We start from the raw sequence: 15,068 nt of genomic DNA on the forward strand, positions 1-15,068 counted from the left end.
AGTCAAAATAGAAAGGACAAAGAAGCAAGAGAATTAAAAAAATGAGAAACAAGAGAAAATAGGTAAATGTTTGCAATATATAGCAAACTCAAATATATTAATAGTTTAGTTACAATTGTTTAAAAGAAATTCCCATAACTTAACAGTCAATACAATATTTGTGTGACCTTTATTAAAAGTGTTTAATGACTAATTGGTATGTCAATCACTTACTCATCTGATCAGTCAGAAGTCAGCAATCCTAAAATTCAGTATAGTGGAAAACAAACAGAAGGGCCCTGTAGCAATATACACAATCTGCCCCAACATAACGTTTGCCAGCTGTAACACTAACAAAATTAACAGCGGATGGATTGGTACCAGACACTATGCAGCCTATTACAAAAGCAGCCCATCCTAAAGCAGAAGTCATTAACTTGGTCACATCCGAGAAGTTTTGCATAATATTGAAAATAATCTCTTCAATAAAAGTACATTGGGACTGGTTGTTTATTGAATATACACAGATCTGTATCAATAATGAACCAGAAAATATTTGTAAGCACTTATTTTATCACTTACAAAAACTACTTTATAATAAATATTACACTACATTGGTTTTATAATTAAAAAATAAACTTGCAATGTAGATAATCCTCCATTAGGATAATTATAAATAGCACATGACATAGGGTAAAGCCAAATACCTGAAGGAAACTTCTGATTCTTATGGTAAAGCTCAAATTAAATCATAATCAGTTTTAGAAAGTGAAATAACCAAAAAGACACCTCATGAATAATGAAAGAAAGAGTCCACAGGTTGAAAGATTTATCCTGTTATCAAAATGAAAGGACATTTATTTCAACCAAAAGGTTCAAGCAGATAGGAGGCGTATTATTTATCACTTAATGACAATAAAAAAGAACATCAAAGATACTTACCAAGCAAAACCTCAACTAGTAAAATTTGAAACATATCAGAGAGCAGCACAAGATATATAAATTGCTTCCAGATGAAATACAGCGAGTTCTAGGGCAAGATGGCACAACTTCAGAATTGAAGGATGGCCATTTAAAACAGAGATGTAGATGAATTTCTTTAGCCAGGGTGGAAAACCTCTGGAATTTGCTACCTCTGGCTGCTGTGGAGACTCAAGTTATATATTTAAGGTCGAGACTGAAAGGCATCAAGGGCTGTGGAAGAATGCAGGGGAGTGGTGATGAATGGGATAATGGATCAGCTCATGATGGAATGCCAGAGGTAACTCGATGGGCTGAATAGCCTACTTCTGCTCCTATATCTTATGGTCTTCAAATCTGATATTCAAAGTTCAGATTTATTATCAGAGTTCATATATGACATCACATACAACCATGAGATTCCTTTTCCTGCGGGCCAGACAGAATTTCTACTTATCAGTAGTGCAAAAAACTGCACTCAAGAAGATACATATACAAAAGAGAGAACTATAAATGAAGAAAGAAACAAACAAATGATTGTAAAATGCAGAAAAAAATATTCAGTAATAAATACTGTGCAAAGGAAGAGCCCTTAAATGAGTCCCCAATTGAGTTGATGTTTAGGAGTTTGATGTTATAACCAGAGTAACCTGGAAGTACATGGACCAGCAAAAATTTAACTTTGAAATAAAAAAGAGTGTACCCACAATAATCTAGAGCATTCGAGATAAAAATCTCTAAAGTAAGCAAGAAAATCCACTCATTATTAACTTGAAGAAAGAATAAATTTAGTCACGTCAAGGCCACCAGTACTTGGATCACCAGAGGAATATTGTATCAGAAGGAACTAGTAACTAGAAAAAAAAAGTTCTACCCTACATCTAACTGCATAGTTCATATTTGGACATCCCTTCACTTGTGATACAGGAAAAAATACTGAATATGAGAAATATATAAAGTGCAAATTATGTCAATTTTAGAAGAGTCCAGTCAGAGGCAGGTGCAATTATGATTGTCAGCAAAAACTTTGGTACAGCAAATCCCAGAAAATAATAAATGTATGAAGTTTCAAAAGCATATTCCAAAATTCTTCATGTCTGATCTTTAGCCTACAAATATTTATTTTTTGTCTGTTCTTTTGCACTAGATCATTGGTTCTCAACCTTTTTTTCCCTAGGCCCCACTTTAATTTTTCAAAAAAAGTATACCCTATAGCGGTAGCTACACTGCTCCTGCAATAACACACACAACCAGACGGGTTGAGGTCAGTGAGCAGACTAGTTTATTGCAGGCTGCTGGGCTGCACTTATACTTCCAGCCTGGACCTGGCTGAGAACTGCGCTGGAGGACGCTGACGTCACCTGGGTGTCACGTGGTCCCCCAGCGCGGGTTTCTGAGCCCCGTGCTGGAAAGAAGGGAAATCCCCCGATGGCACCATTTTGGCCGGCTGCGCCGACGCGTGGCTTACAAGCAGGGCCAGTTCACATGCCTCATGGTGAGCCACCACACAGCACCCCCCCAGAACCAGCGCCAATGTCCTTTTTTGCCGGGCGGCCTCACTTCTTGGGCTGGGCAATGACCACAGGCTCGGTGGGATCGAGGGGCGCTGGCTTCAGCCTGTCCATGGTAAACAGCTCCCGCCTGCCGCCAATGTCTAGCATGAACGTTGAGCCGGAATGTACAACTCTGTATACAACTCTGTACGGCCCCTCGTACGGTCGCTGCAGAGGTGCTGTGGTCAGGCCCCACCGATCCAAAATGTACTCCGCGGAAAGTAGTTTGCCGGGAATGTGAGACAGACATGCCTGGGCAGCGGTGGAGGTTCGAACAAATCCAAGCGTGCCCTGAGGTGTGGAAGTAGTTTGTGCGGTGACCGCTGGGGATTGTGAGGTGCATTGACGAACTCACTAGTTAGTGCCAGAGGCGCACCGTAGACCAGCTCAGCTGATGACACCTGCAGATCTTCCTTGGGAGTGGAGCGGATGCCCAGGAACACCCAAGGCAGTTCGTCCGCCCAGTCAGAACCGGTGAGGGGGGCCAGGAGCACTGACTTAAGGTGGTGGTGCAGACGTTCGACCAGTCCATTGGCCTGCGGGTGGTAGGCCGTGGTGCGGTGTAGCTGGATCCCCAACCTGTTGGCGAGCTGTGCCCAGAGTGCAGATGTGAACTGGGTGCCCCGATCGCTGGTGAGGTGACCCAGGACGCTGAACTGGGTGACCCAACCATGCAACAGTGCTCGGGAGCAGGAGTCGGTGGAGGCGTCTGGCCAGCGAGTGGTGTGGTCCACCACCGTAAACAGTTAACGGTTGCCCCGGAAAATGGGTAAGGGCCCAACGATGTCCAAATGAATGTGGCTGAACTGTTCCCGGACGTGCTCGAACTCCTGTACAGGCGTCCTGGTGTGCCTGTGCACTTTGGACGGCTAACAATGGGTGCATGTTCTGGCCCAGCCCGCAATCTGCTTCCGCAGCCCATGCCATACGAACCGTTCTGCTATCGTCCAAACTGTGGACCTGATGGACGGATGTGAAAGGTCATGGATGTGACAGAAGACCTGTCTGCGCCACTGCTGGGGAACCACTGGCCGCGGGGTGCCCAATAAGGTATCGCACAGGATGGTGCCTTTGCTACTCGGAGTCAGGAGGACTCAGATCCGCAGGCCCATGATGGCAGTCTTGAAGGCCCTTGTCTCATCAGATTCCTGGTCCCGGGCGAGCTGGTCAAAGTCGAGGCCGGGCGTCACCGCGCAGATGGCCGGTCACGAGCCTGCATCGGCAACCACATTGTCCTTCCCCATCTTGTGCCGAAGGTCGGTGGTAAACTCCGACACTAAGGAAAGGTGACGCTGCTGGCGGGCCGACCAGGGATCCTTTGCCATCGTGAGCGCCTGGGTGAGGGATTTGTGGTCGGTGAAGTTGGTAAAAGTCTTCCCCTCCAAAAAATAGCGGAAATGGCGGCCTACCAGGTTCATGCCCAGTCACTTGCGGTCGAAGGCACTATACTTGCGTTCCAGCGGACGGAGCAGGCAGCTGAAGAATGCCAGCGGCTTCCAATGTCCATTCACCTGCTGCTCCAGGACGGCACCGACGGCTGTGGCAGAGACTTCAACAGAGAGTGCCATATGAAGGTTGGTGTGTGGGTGGGCAAGCATGGTGGCCTTCGTGAGGGTGTCCTTGATGGTCTCGAATGCGGTGCAGGCTTCCGGGTTCCAAGTGAGCGTCTTGTGTTTGGCCGTGATGTGGGCAAATAGTGGCTGCATGATGCGCGCAGCTCCCGGGATGAAGCGGTTGTAAAAGTTGACCATACCTGCAAACTCCTGCAGCCCCTTGAAGCTGTCCGGGCATGGGAACTCCCTGATAACGGCGACCTTTGCAGTAGCGGCAATGGATCCTTCGGCTGTGATGGTATGGCCCAGCAACTGCATGGACTCTGTCGCGAACTGGCACTGTGCCGGGTTGATGGTAAGGCAGAAGTCGGCCAGCCATGAGAAAAGGGCTCGTAGATGGGCCTTGTGTTGCACCAGGTCCTTGCTGGTGATGAGGATGTCATCTAAATAAATAAAGACAAAATCCAAGTCCCTGCCCACAGAGTCCATGAGGCGCTGGAAGGTCTCAGCGGCATTCTTGACCCTGAACGGCAGGCACAGGAATTCGAACAAGCCAAAGGGAGTGATTATGGCCGTCTTAGGTATGTCCTCAGGGTGCACCGGGATCTGGTGATATCCGCACACCAGCTCAACCTTGGAGAAAACCCTCGCACCGTGCAGGTTGGCCCTAAAGTCTTGGATGTGAGGGATGGGGTAACAATCAGGAACGATTGCCTCATTGAGCCATCAATAGTCTTCGCAGGTACGCCAGCTGCTGGAGGCTTTCGGGACCAGGTGGAGTGGCGAGGCCCACCAGCTGTCGGACCACTGAATGATTCCCAGCTCCAACAGGTGCGAAAACTCCTGCTTCGCTACCTGGAGCTTGTCAGGCAGGAGCCGGTGTGCCTTGGCTTGAACCGGTGGGCCCTGGGTGGGGATGTGGTGGAACACCCTGTGGTGCGGTGAGGCAGTGGAGAACTGTGGCTTGAGGAGTGTCGGGAACTCGTCCAGGATTCACTGGAACTCATCTCTGGTCGTGCTGATCGTGGCCATCTGCAGTTGCTCCAAGTGGGAGGCGTCGAGGTGAATGGCCTGGAAGGTACGGGCGTCCACCAGGAGCCTACCTCGAATGTCCACCAGAATCCCGTGTGTGAGGAGTAATTCTGCACCCAGGATGGCAGTTGGGAGGGACGAGATAGTGAACTTCCACGTGAAATTTTGTTGGCCGATCTGGAAGTGGACTGTCTTGTGACTGTCTTGTGAGGTCAGTTCCTGGACTCAACGGCCATGGCCGGGATGATGCTGATCTGGGATCCAGTGTCAATGAGGAACTGCCGGCTGCTGACTGAGTCCCATAGGTAGAGGAGGCTGTGTCCTTGGCCAGCCGCCGCAGCCATTAACAGCGGCCGGCCTGGTCATTTCCCTGGAACGAATAAGGCCGATGACACTTCCGAGCCTTGACTCCCCAGTGCTGGTGGTAAAAGCAGAGGCCTGGAGTGGATGCTGTGGCTTTGGTTATGTTTTTGGGGGCCCTTGAGGGACTGGGTGCTCTACCGCAGTGCTAGAGGCGGGCTTGGCGTGGTCAGGCCCATGCCTCCTGACCTGCTGGACCACTGAGCCCTCTGGGAATCGTGCGAGCCATAGGTTTTGGGCCTTCTAGGCGACCTTGCTGGGTCGGTGATGCTCTCCTGGACTAGCAGCGCCCGGATGTCCCTGGGCATATGGTCGAGGAAGATGCACTCGAAAAGTAGGCAGTTGGATTGCTCACCCATGAGCGCGAGCATCTCATCCATCAGCTCCATCGGGGACCTGTCCCCCAGGGTGTCGAGCGGCATCTGAGCAGCACACTGGTATCTGGATAGTCCGAGGGATCCAGTAAGCACTCACTTGTGGTCTCATATTTGTCCTTGGCGGGTGGGTGCTGAACAAGGTGCAGCATGCGTCTGGTGGTGGCCTGGTCCAGGGCAGCGACCACATGGTAGAATCTGATTGTGTCAGACAAAATTTGGCAGAGGTGAAACTGAGACTCCGCATGGCTGAACCAGGTCTCTGGCTCCTGAACCCAGAATTCAGGCAGTTTCATGGCTATAGCGCTAATCCCAGGCTCGCTCATGATGGGTTCAAAGACGTTTGAACCAGTCAGGGTCACCAATTGTAGTGGCAGCTACACTGCTCCTGCAATAACACACACACACAACCAGACAGGTTGAGCTCAGTGAGCAGACTGGTTTATTGCAGGCTGCTGGGCTGCACTTACACTCCCAGCCTGAACCTGGCTGAGAACCACGCTGGAGGGCGCTGACGTCACGTGGTCCCCCAGTGCGGGTTTCTGAACCCCATGCTGGAAGGAAGGGAAACCCCTGACGGCGTCATTTTGGCCAGCTGCCCCACTGCGTGGCTTACAAGTGGGGCTGGTTCACCTTCCTCGTGGTGAGCCGCCACAACCCCACCATTAGTGGAAAAAAGTTATATATTCAAAAGAAGTTTTAATTAAATCATTTACTGAAGTGTATTTCAATGCGAGGAGGAGTCACGTGATGGAGTAGTGGCCGGACGGTGAACTCCAGCCCTCTCCAGAAAAGTCGGGAAAAACGAGAGAAAATACAAAGGCACAGAAATACAAGTTAAAGAAAAGTGAATATAAAGGTGGAAAGAAGATGGAGACAAAAGGAGAAAAATCAAAATCAACGGAAAGAAGAGAGGAAGAGAAGACAACGGAGGAAAAAGGTGAAGGCCTTACCTGTCCGAAGAGGCCCGCTGTGGAGAGAAGACCCCACTACCTCAGGTCGGTAGAAAGAGAACTACAACAATGGCTCACAGAGCCGAGTAAAAGTGCGCAACCGCGCATGCGCGACTCCTCGCGCATGCGCGATGCGCATACAAAAAAACACACCGACGGGAGGGGGGACCAGCTGGGGAGTCGATCTCCACAGCCGGCAACGACAGCTGCAGAACACCTGCAGCAAGAAGACACCACAGAAGACAATGGAAACAAGAAAGAAGAGGAGGAAAGGGCAGCAAAGAAACAACAGATGGTCAACCTAGAGGAAGAAGAAGAGGAAGAGGAAGAGTACAGGGAAATAGAAGAAGAAAAGATAGGCAAGGTAAAGGAGGTACTTGCTCTTGTTAGAGGATACATGGAGTCATTTAAAGAATGGCAAACACAGGAATTCAATGATTTAAGAAGAAGAATAAACAACACAGAAAAGAAAATAAATAAAATGGATATGACCTTAACAGAAATGGGGAAAAAAATGGACAAGATGGAAGAACGGGCAATAGCAGCAGAAATGGAGGTAGAAGACTTAAAAAAGAAATTGGAGGAATCTAATAAAAAAACTAAAGAGACACAAGAATTACTAGCCCAAAAAATAGATATAATGGAAAATTATAACAGAAGAAATAACATAAAGATAGTGGGCCTTAAGGAAGATGTAGAAGGCAAGAATATGAGGGAGTTTATAAAAGAATGGATCCCTAAGGCCCTAGGATGTCCAGAACTACAGCAAGAAATGGAAATAGAAAGGGCACATAGAGCATTGGCCCCTAAACCACAACCACAACAAAAACCAAGATCTATTGTAGTAAAATTCCTAAGATATACTACAAGAGAAAAGGTGCTGGAGAAGACAATGGAAAAAGTAAGAGAGGGCAACAAACCACTGGAGTATAAAGGGCAAAAAATCTTCATTTATCCAGATATAAGCTTTGAACTCCTAAAGAAGAGAAAAGAGTTCAATGCAGCAAAAGCGATTTTATGGAAGAAAGGATATAAATTTACACTGAAGCATCCTGCGGTATTGAAAATATTTATTCCAGGACAACAAAACAGACTATTCTCGGATCCAGAAGAAGCACGAAAATTTGCAGAACAATTACAAAAATAGACTGAGGGATGAAGACGGGTAATGAGAGCAAAAATTATCACGATTGATATGTATGTGGGTAAAGACAAAAATAGACTGAGGGATGAAGACGGGTAAGGAGGGTAAAAATGACCACGATTGATATGTATGCGGGTAAAGAGGTATAAGAGTGAATAGAGACAACGGGCATATGTGAAAGTATCTGTAATTAGAGGAAAACATAGAAAGTATAGACAAGAATTAATAAGGGAAGGTAATGGAATAGAGAGAATAAGGAGGGAACTAAAAGAGTGACCTTTGTGACATATAAAAAACGAAATCTTTTCTGGGGGGGGCTGGGTGGGGGGAAAAGAGCGGTCACTGCAAAATCAGTTGACGCTTGCGAGTGGATTCGCAAATCCAAATGGAGAGGGGAGATGTGGTTGTCCGACAAGGGATAAAGGGCAACTCAGGAGGGGAAGGGGAGATTGGGGATAAAGAAGATAGAAATAGGAGAATAAGGAAAATGTTGGATGTTGTAGGAATGTTGTCTGGTAAAGAGTTGAAAATAAGAAAACAGAAATGGAAAAGGAGGAAAGGTAATGATGGAAAAACGGAAAGAGAAGATAAACAAAATATAAAATGGCTACGCTGAACTATATGACTCTAAATATTAATGGAATACATAACCAAATTAAAAGGAAGAAACTACTAAATTTACTGAAAAAGGAAAAAATAGATATAGCATTTGTCCAAGAAACACATTTAACTGAATTGGAGCACAAGAAATTAAAGAGAGATTGGGTAGGACATGTAACAGCAGCATCGTATAATTCAAAAGCAAGAGGAGTGGCTATATTAATTAGCAAAAATGTGCCATTTAAAATAGAAGAGGAAATAATAGATCCAGCAGGGAGATATGTTATGATAAAATGTCAGATATATTCAGAGCTTTGGAATCTACTTAATATATATTCACCTAACGAAGAAGATCAAAAGTTTATGCAAGATATCTTTTTGAAGGTAGCTAATACGCAAGGGAACATACTAATAGGAGGGGATTTCAATCTGAATTTGGATCCAAATATGGATAAAACGGGGAAAAAAATTAACAGGAAGAACAAAGTAACCAAATTTATAATTAAATCAATGCAAGAAATGAAACTTGTGGACATATGGAGGAAACAAAACCCAAAAGAAAAGGAATACTCATACTACTCGACTAGACATAAAACATACTCAAGGATAGACCTATTCCTGTTATCAGCCCACATACAAGGGAGAGTTAGGAAAACGGAATATAAAGCTAGACTATTATCGGACCACTCACCCCTGTTATTGGCAATAGAGCTAGAAGACATCCCTCCAAGAATGTATAGATGGAGATTAAACCCCATGCTACTTAAAAGACAGGATTTTAGAGAATTTATTGAAAAACAATTAAAAATGTACTTTGAAGTAAATACGGAATCAGTGGAAGATAAGTTTATACTATGGGACGCAATGAAAGCATTCATTAGAGGGCAAATAATAAGTTATGCAACCAAGATGAAGAAGGACTATAATCAGGAAACAGAGCAGTTGGAAAGGGAAATAATAAACATAGAAAAAAAATTAGCAATAAAGGAAGATACAACCAAAAGAAGAGAATTGGCGGATAAAAAAATAAAATATGAAACATTACAAACATATAAGGTGGAGAAGAATATAATGAAGACAAAACAGAAATATTATGAACTAGGGGAAAAAACACACAAAATCCTAGCATGGCAGCTTAAGACAGAGCAAACTAAGAAAACGGTATTGGCAACAAGGAAAAAAGACAAACAAATTACATATAATCCAAAAGAAATTAAGGAAAACTTCAGAGAATTCTATGAACAATTATACCGAACCGAAAACGAAGGGAAAGAAGGGAAAATAGATGAATTTTTGACTAAAATTGAACTACCAAAACTACAAATAGAGGAACAAAATAAATTAACAGAACCATTTGGAACAGTAGAAATACAAGAGATAATAAAAAATTTACCAAATAATAAGACACCAGGAGAGGATGGACTCCCAATAGAATTCTACAAAACATTTAAAGACCTAATAATACCGCCCCTCCTGGATGTAATCAACCAGATTGATGAGACACAAAACTTACCAGATTCATGTAAAACAGCAATAATTACAGTGATACTAAAACAAGGGAAAGATCCACTCTCACCAGCGTCATATAGACCAATATCTTTGCTAAACACAGATTATAAGATAATAGCTAAACTATTAGCGAACAGATTAGCAGAACAGGTACCGAAAATGGTAAATTTAGACCAAACTGGATTTATCAAAAAAAGACGCACAACAGACAATATTTGTAAATTTATTAACTTAATTCATGCAGTAGAAGGAAATAAAGCACCGGCAGTAGCAGTTGCTTTAGACGCAGAGAAGGCCTTCGACAGAGTAGAATGGAATTACTTGTTCAAAGTATTGCAAAAATTCAGTTTACCGGAGAAGTATATTAATTGGATTAAAGCATTATATAAGGGACCGTTAGCGAAAGTGACAGTAAATGGACATGTATCAAAGCAATTTAACTTAAGCAGGTCAACGCGGCAGGGATGCCCACTATCACCATTATTGTTTGCGCTAGCTATAGAACCACTAGCAGAATCGATAAGAAGAGATAATAATATAAAAGGAATAAAAATAAAAGACAGGGAATATAAAATCAGTCTGTTTGCGGATGATGTGATAGTGTACTTAACAGAACCAGAACTATCAATAAAAGAACTATATAAGAAATTGAAGGAATATGGAGAAGTGTCGGGATACAAGATAAACGTAAATAAAAGTGAAGCAATGCCTATGAATAACGCGGATTTCTCAAAATTTAAGGAGGAATCCCCATTCAGATGGCAAACGCAGGCAATAAGATACCTAGGTGTGCAAATAAACAAAAATCTAGGCCAATTATATAAACTCAATTACAATCCACTAATGAAAAAACTACAGGACGATTTAGAGCATTGGAAAGAGCTACCACTAACACTGATAGGAAGGATAAACTGTATTAAAATGAACATTTTTCCAAGGATACTATACTTATTTCAGGCATTGCCAATACAACTGACAGAAAAATTCTTCAAAGAGTTAAAGAAAATAATAAGGAGATTTTTATGGAGAGGGGGGAAACCGAGGATAGCACTAGACAAATTAACAGAATGGTATAAACAAGGAGGCTTACAATTGCCAAACTTCAAAAATTATTATAGAGCCGCACAATTAAGGTACCTATCAGATTTTTATCAAACAAGGGAAAAACCAGACTGGACGAGACTAGAATTAGATAAAATAGGGGAAAAGATACCTGAACACATATTATATAAATGGGATGAAAAATTGGTACAACATAGAACTTCTCCAGTATTACACCATCTCCTCAATATATGGAAGAAGATACATGTAGAAAGAAATAAAATAAATTACCAAATACCAAAACTAATATTGACGCAAAATAAGCTACTCCCTTTTACAATAGACAACCTTGCCTTTAGAAAATGGGAAAAAAAAGGGATTAAAAGAATAGAAAATTGTTTTTCAGGAAGTAGATTCTTATCCTTTGAACAAATGAGAGATAAGTACAATATAACGGGAGATACAGCGCTGGCATATTACCAACTGAGATCCTACTTGAAAGATAAATTAGGAAGCAACTTGAGTTTACCAGAGGGAAGTAACCTTGAATATGTGATTACAGATACAATGTTAATCAAAAGATTTATAAAAAATATGTATATTAAACTGCAAGAAAAGGAAAATGAGGAAACAAATGGTAAAACTAAACAAAAATGGGAACAAGATTTAAATATAAAGATAAAAAAGGAAACATGGGAGAAGTTATGCTCTGGAACGATGAGAAATACAATAAATACGAGGCTGCGTATGATACAATATAATTGGTTACACAGACTATACATTACACCGCAAAAGTTAAATAAATGGGACCCAACAGTATCTGATAGATGTTTTCGATGTAAAAAAGAAAGGGGAACAACAATTCATGCAATCTGGACATGTGAGAGAGTAGAAAAATTTTGGGATGATCTCAATCAGATATTAAATAAAATAACAGAAAACAATATACCAAAGAATCCAGAGATCTTTCTCCTAAGTAACATAAAAAATAAAGAATTTGGAATTGACTTGGAGGATGCACAAAAAAGATTTGTTAAGATAGCCCTAGCTGTAGCAAAAAAATGTATTATGTCAACCTGGAAATTGGAAGATAATTTGAAAATACAACAATGGTATATAGAAATGAATAAATGTATTCCATTAGAAAAAATAACATATAGTTTAAGAAATAATATTGAAATATTCGAACAAGTATGGGAGCCTTACATTAAATACAATAGCGAAAACCTACCGGGAACAAACATTACCTAAGTTGATGGAAGGAGAAGAGAAGAAAAAAATGGACTCAGTAGAATTTCTGGTGTATTTTTGTTGAATGACAACATTGTCTAACTGAATTAATGCAACCTAGATTGTATAACTAAAATGGATGAGAGGGGGGAGGGATGGGGGGGTGGCTTGGGAGGAGGGAGGGGGGAGGGAGAAAAAGTCACTGTAAATGTGTGGAAAAGAAAAAGTGTATATCATGGCTATTGTGATTTATGGTGTGAAAAATAAAAAATTAAAAAAAAAAAAAATAAAAAAAAAGTGTATTTCAATGCAATTAAGGTCGGGAAAACACTGGAATACATATTTCATATTCAACTACTACTTCAATATGTTAACCATCTCAAACACACATTGAACAACTGTCATCACTTCAATGGGCACCTTGCCCGATGCTGGCTGCAGATTTTTTGATTCGGTGGACTAATTTTGTTAGTTTCAACCTTAAATCTTCACTTTTTGTAATTTCCAGTTGGTTTCTCTTAGCTTGTAGCAAATCACTAACAGCACTGAAGCCACATTCTACTCAACAAGATGATGGTAAATGTATCAATAGTTCCCTTGCTAATGTAGTTGAGTTTGAGTATTTCTTTTCAATCTCGTTAGACAGCCACATCATTGTTCCTTTCACTTTGAACAGAATTTTCAGATTCATCATCTCGTAACTCAGATAACTTCTCTTGGTATTGTACTGGAACTTCAGAAAAGTCTACTAGAATGGCCAAGTTAACCAAGAGGGAAGATCAACTGACTTTAAATCACAAAAGGTATCATTGAAGTCGGTAACCAACATTTTCAAATGGTCAACAATGATATTTGTAGCAGCATTAGTTACCTCACACTTATTCAACCATAATTCTAGAAGTGTCATGAATCCAAATATCTTTGTTTTTGCATCAACAAGCATCATATTTGCTATTTGGAGTTCCTTGTTCAATGTACTTAGTTTCTCAAAAATGTCCATCAAGTAACTCACATAAGCTGTTGTTAGGAAGAGCTTCATTTCAGTTTTGTCCTTCAAAAACTCGCGAGAAGATCAAACAGTTCCATAAACCTTTTGAAGCAGTTTCCCTTTGACAACCATCTTACTTCAATGTGAAGCAATAATCTCACATGTTCTGCATTTTTAATCGACACATAACTGCTTAAACAGACATTCACATTTGGCATTAGCTTTGAAGGCATTGATACACTTGATTACAGAATGCAATATTTCATGTAGAACAGAGGAAACATTCTTGGCAACTAAGTTTTCTCGGTGGATAACACAATGCACAACCAACATGATTGGATTTTCATCCTTCATTAATTTTATACATCCTGTTTTTTTAACCCAACATAGCAGGTGCAACATCTGCTGCACAAAATTCAATGTTTCCTTTAGGTATTTCATTTTCATCCAAATAATTTTTGAGCTTGCTGTAGATATCAACTGCAATAGTAGTTGTTTCTAATGATTCACAAAACAACGTCTCTTCTTGAAACTTTTCCTGATCAATATATCTTACATATGCCAATAACAGTTCCTCACTGTCCCATACGGTAGATACATCCAGTTGTATTGAGAACTTTTGTGATTTCAACTTCTCAATAAGCTGTTTTTCAACATCTTGACCCATGACATCTATCCTGTTACAGACAGTATTACTCAATGCCATTGCTTGGACATCTTTGTCATCCTTTTGCAGAACTGTTTTGAGAAACAATGATATTGCGGGTTTAATCAGTTCCTTCCCAATCAGATGATTCTTCCCGTGTTTTGCTATTAGCAGAGAAATTTTATAGCTAGCTTCAAGGGTACAATTCAGGGCTGTAGTCTGTGCAGCAAATAATTAAGTGATTTTTAAACTATTTTCAAACTTCTCTTTCAGTGATTTAAAATATTCCAATTTTAAATTGACATGGTTAGGTGGCCTGCTTTCATTGATTTATTTGTCAAAGTCTGTTGGCATAATGAGCAAAAAGGTGCATGTTCATCATGTTCTTTTCTTATTTGGCTTGGCTTCGCGGACGAAGATTTATGGAGGGGTAATGTCCACATCAGCTGCAGGCTCGTTTGTGGCTGACAAGTCCGATGCGGGACAGGCAGACATGGTTGCAGCGGTTGCAAGGGAAAATTGTTTGGTTGGGGTTGGGTGTTGGGTTTTTCCTCCTTTGTCTTTTGTCAGTGAGGTGGGCTCTGCGGTCTTCTTCAAAGGAGGTTGCTGCCCGCCGAACTGTGAGGCGCCAAGATGCACGGTTTGAGACGATATCAGCCCACTGGTGGTGGTCAATGTGGCAGGCACCAAGAGATTTCTTTAGGTAGTCCTTGTACCTCTTCTTTGGTGCACCTCTGTCACGGTGGCCAGTGGAGAGCTGTCTCTTCTCTTTGGCTTGGCTTCGCAGACGAAGGTTTATGGAGGGGTAAATGTCCACGCCAGCTGCAGGCTTGTTTGTGGCTGACAAGTCCGATGCGGGACAGGCAGACACGGGTACTGCAGATATAAATCCATACTTCAAGAACTCCACTGAATATTGAACCTTTTTCTTGCTTGGTCTGCGCATTTTGAATGTACAACAGAGCGAGCTCCCTGAAACAGATTAATACAACAGCTCGAACTCCCTGAAACAAATTAATCAATATTTTATTATGTCTTTGAATTGAAAAATGTAATAAAATTATTGACTGAATCAAAAAGAGAATACTGACCCCCAAAAAAACACATTTTTTCTTGCAGAATGCATTAAAACTGCGCTAGCCTCGT

General features: G+C 42.0%; 1 protein-coding gene across 4 annotated transcripts in view; it reads right to left on the minus strand.

The window, feature by feature from the left end:
- The window catches only part of usp45 (ubiquitin specific peptidase 45), a 140,459-nt gene that overhangs the window by 57,323 nt on the left and 68,068 nt on the right, over positions 1-15,068 (minus strand). The window lies entirely within an intron of this gene.

This window comes from Narcine bancroftii, chromosome 6, assembly GCF_036971445.1.
Source record: "Narcine bancroftii isolate sNarBan1 chromosome 6, sNarBan1.hap1, whole genome shotgun sequence".
Classification (NCBI taxonomy): domain Eukaryota; kingdom Metazoa; phylum Chordata; class Chondrichthyes; order Torpediniformes; family Narcinidae; genus Narcine; species Narcine bancroftii.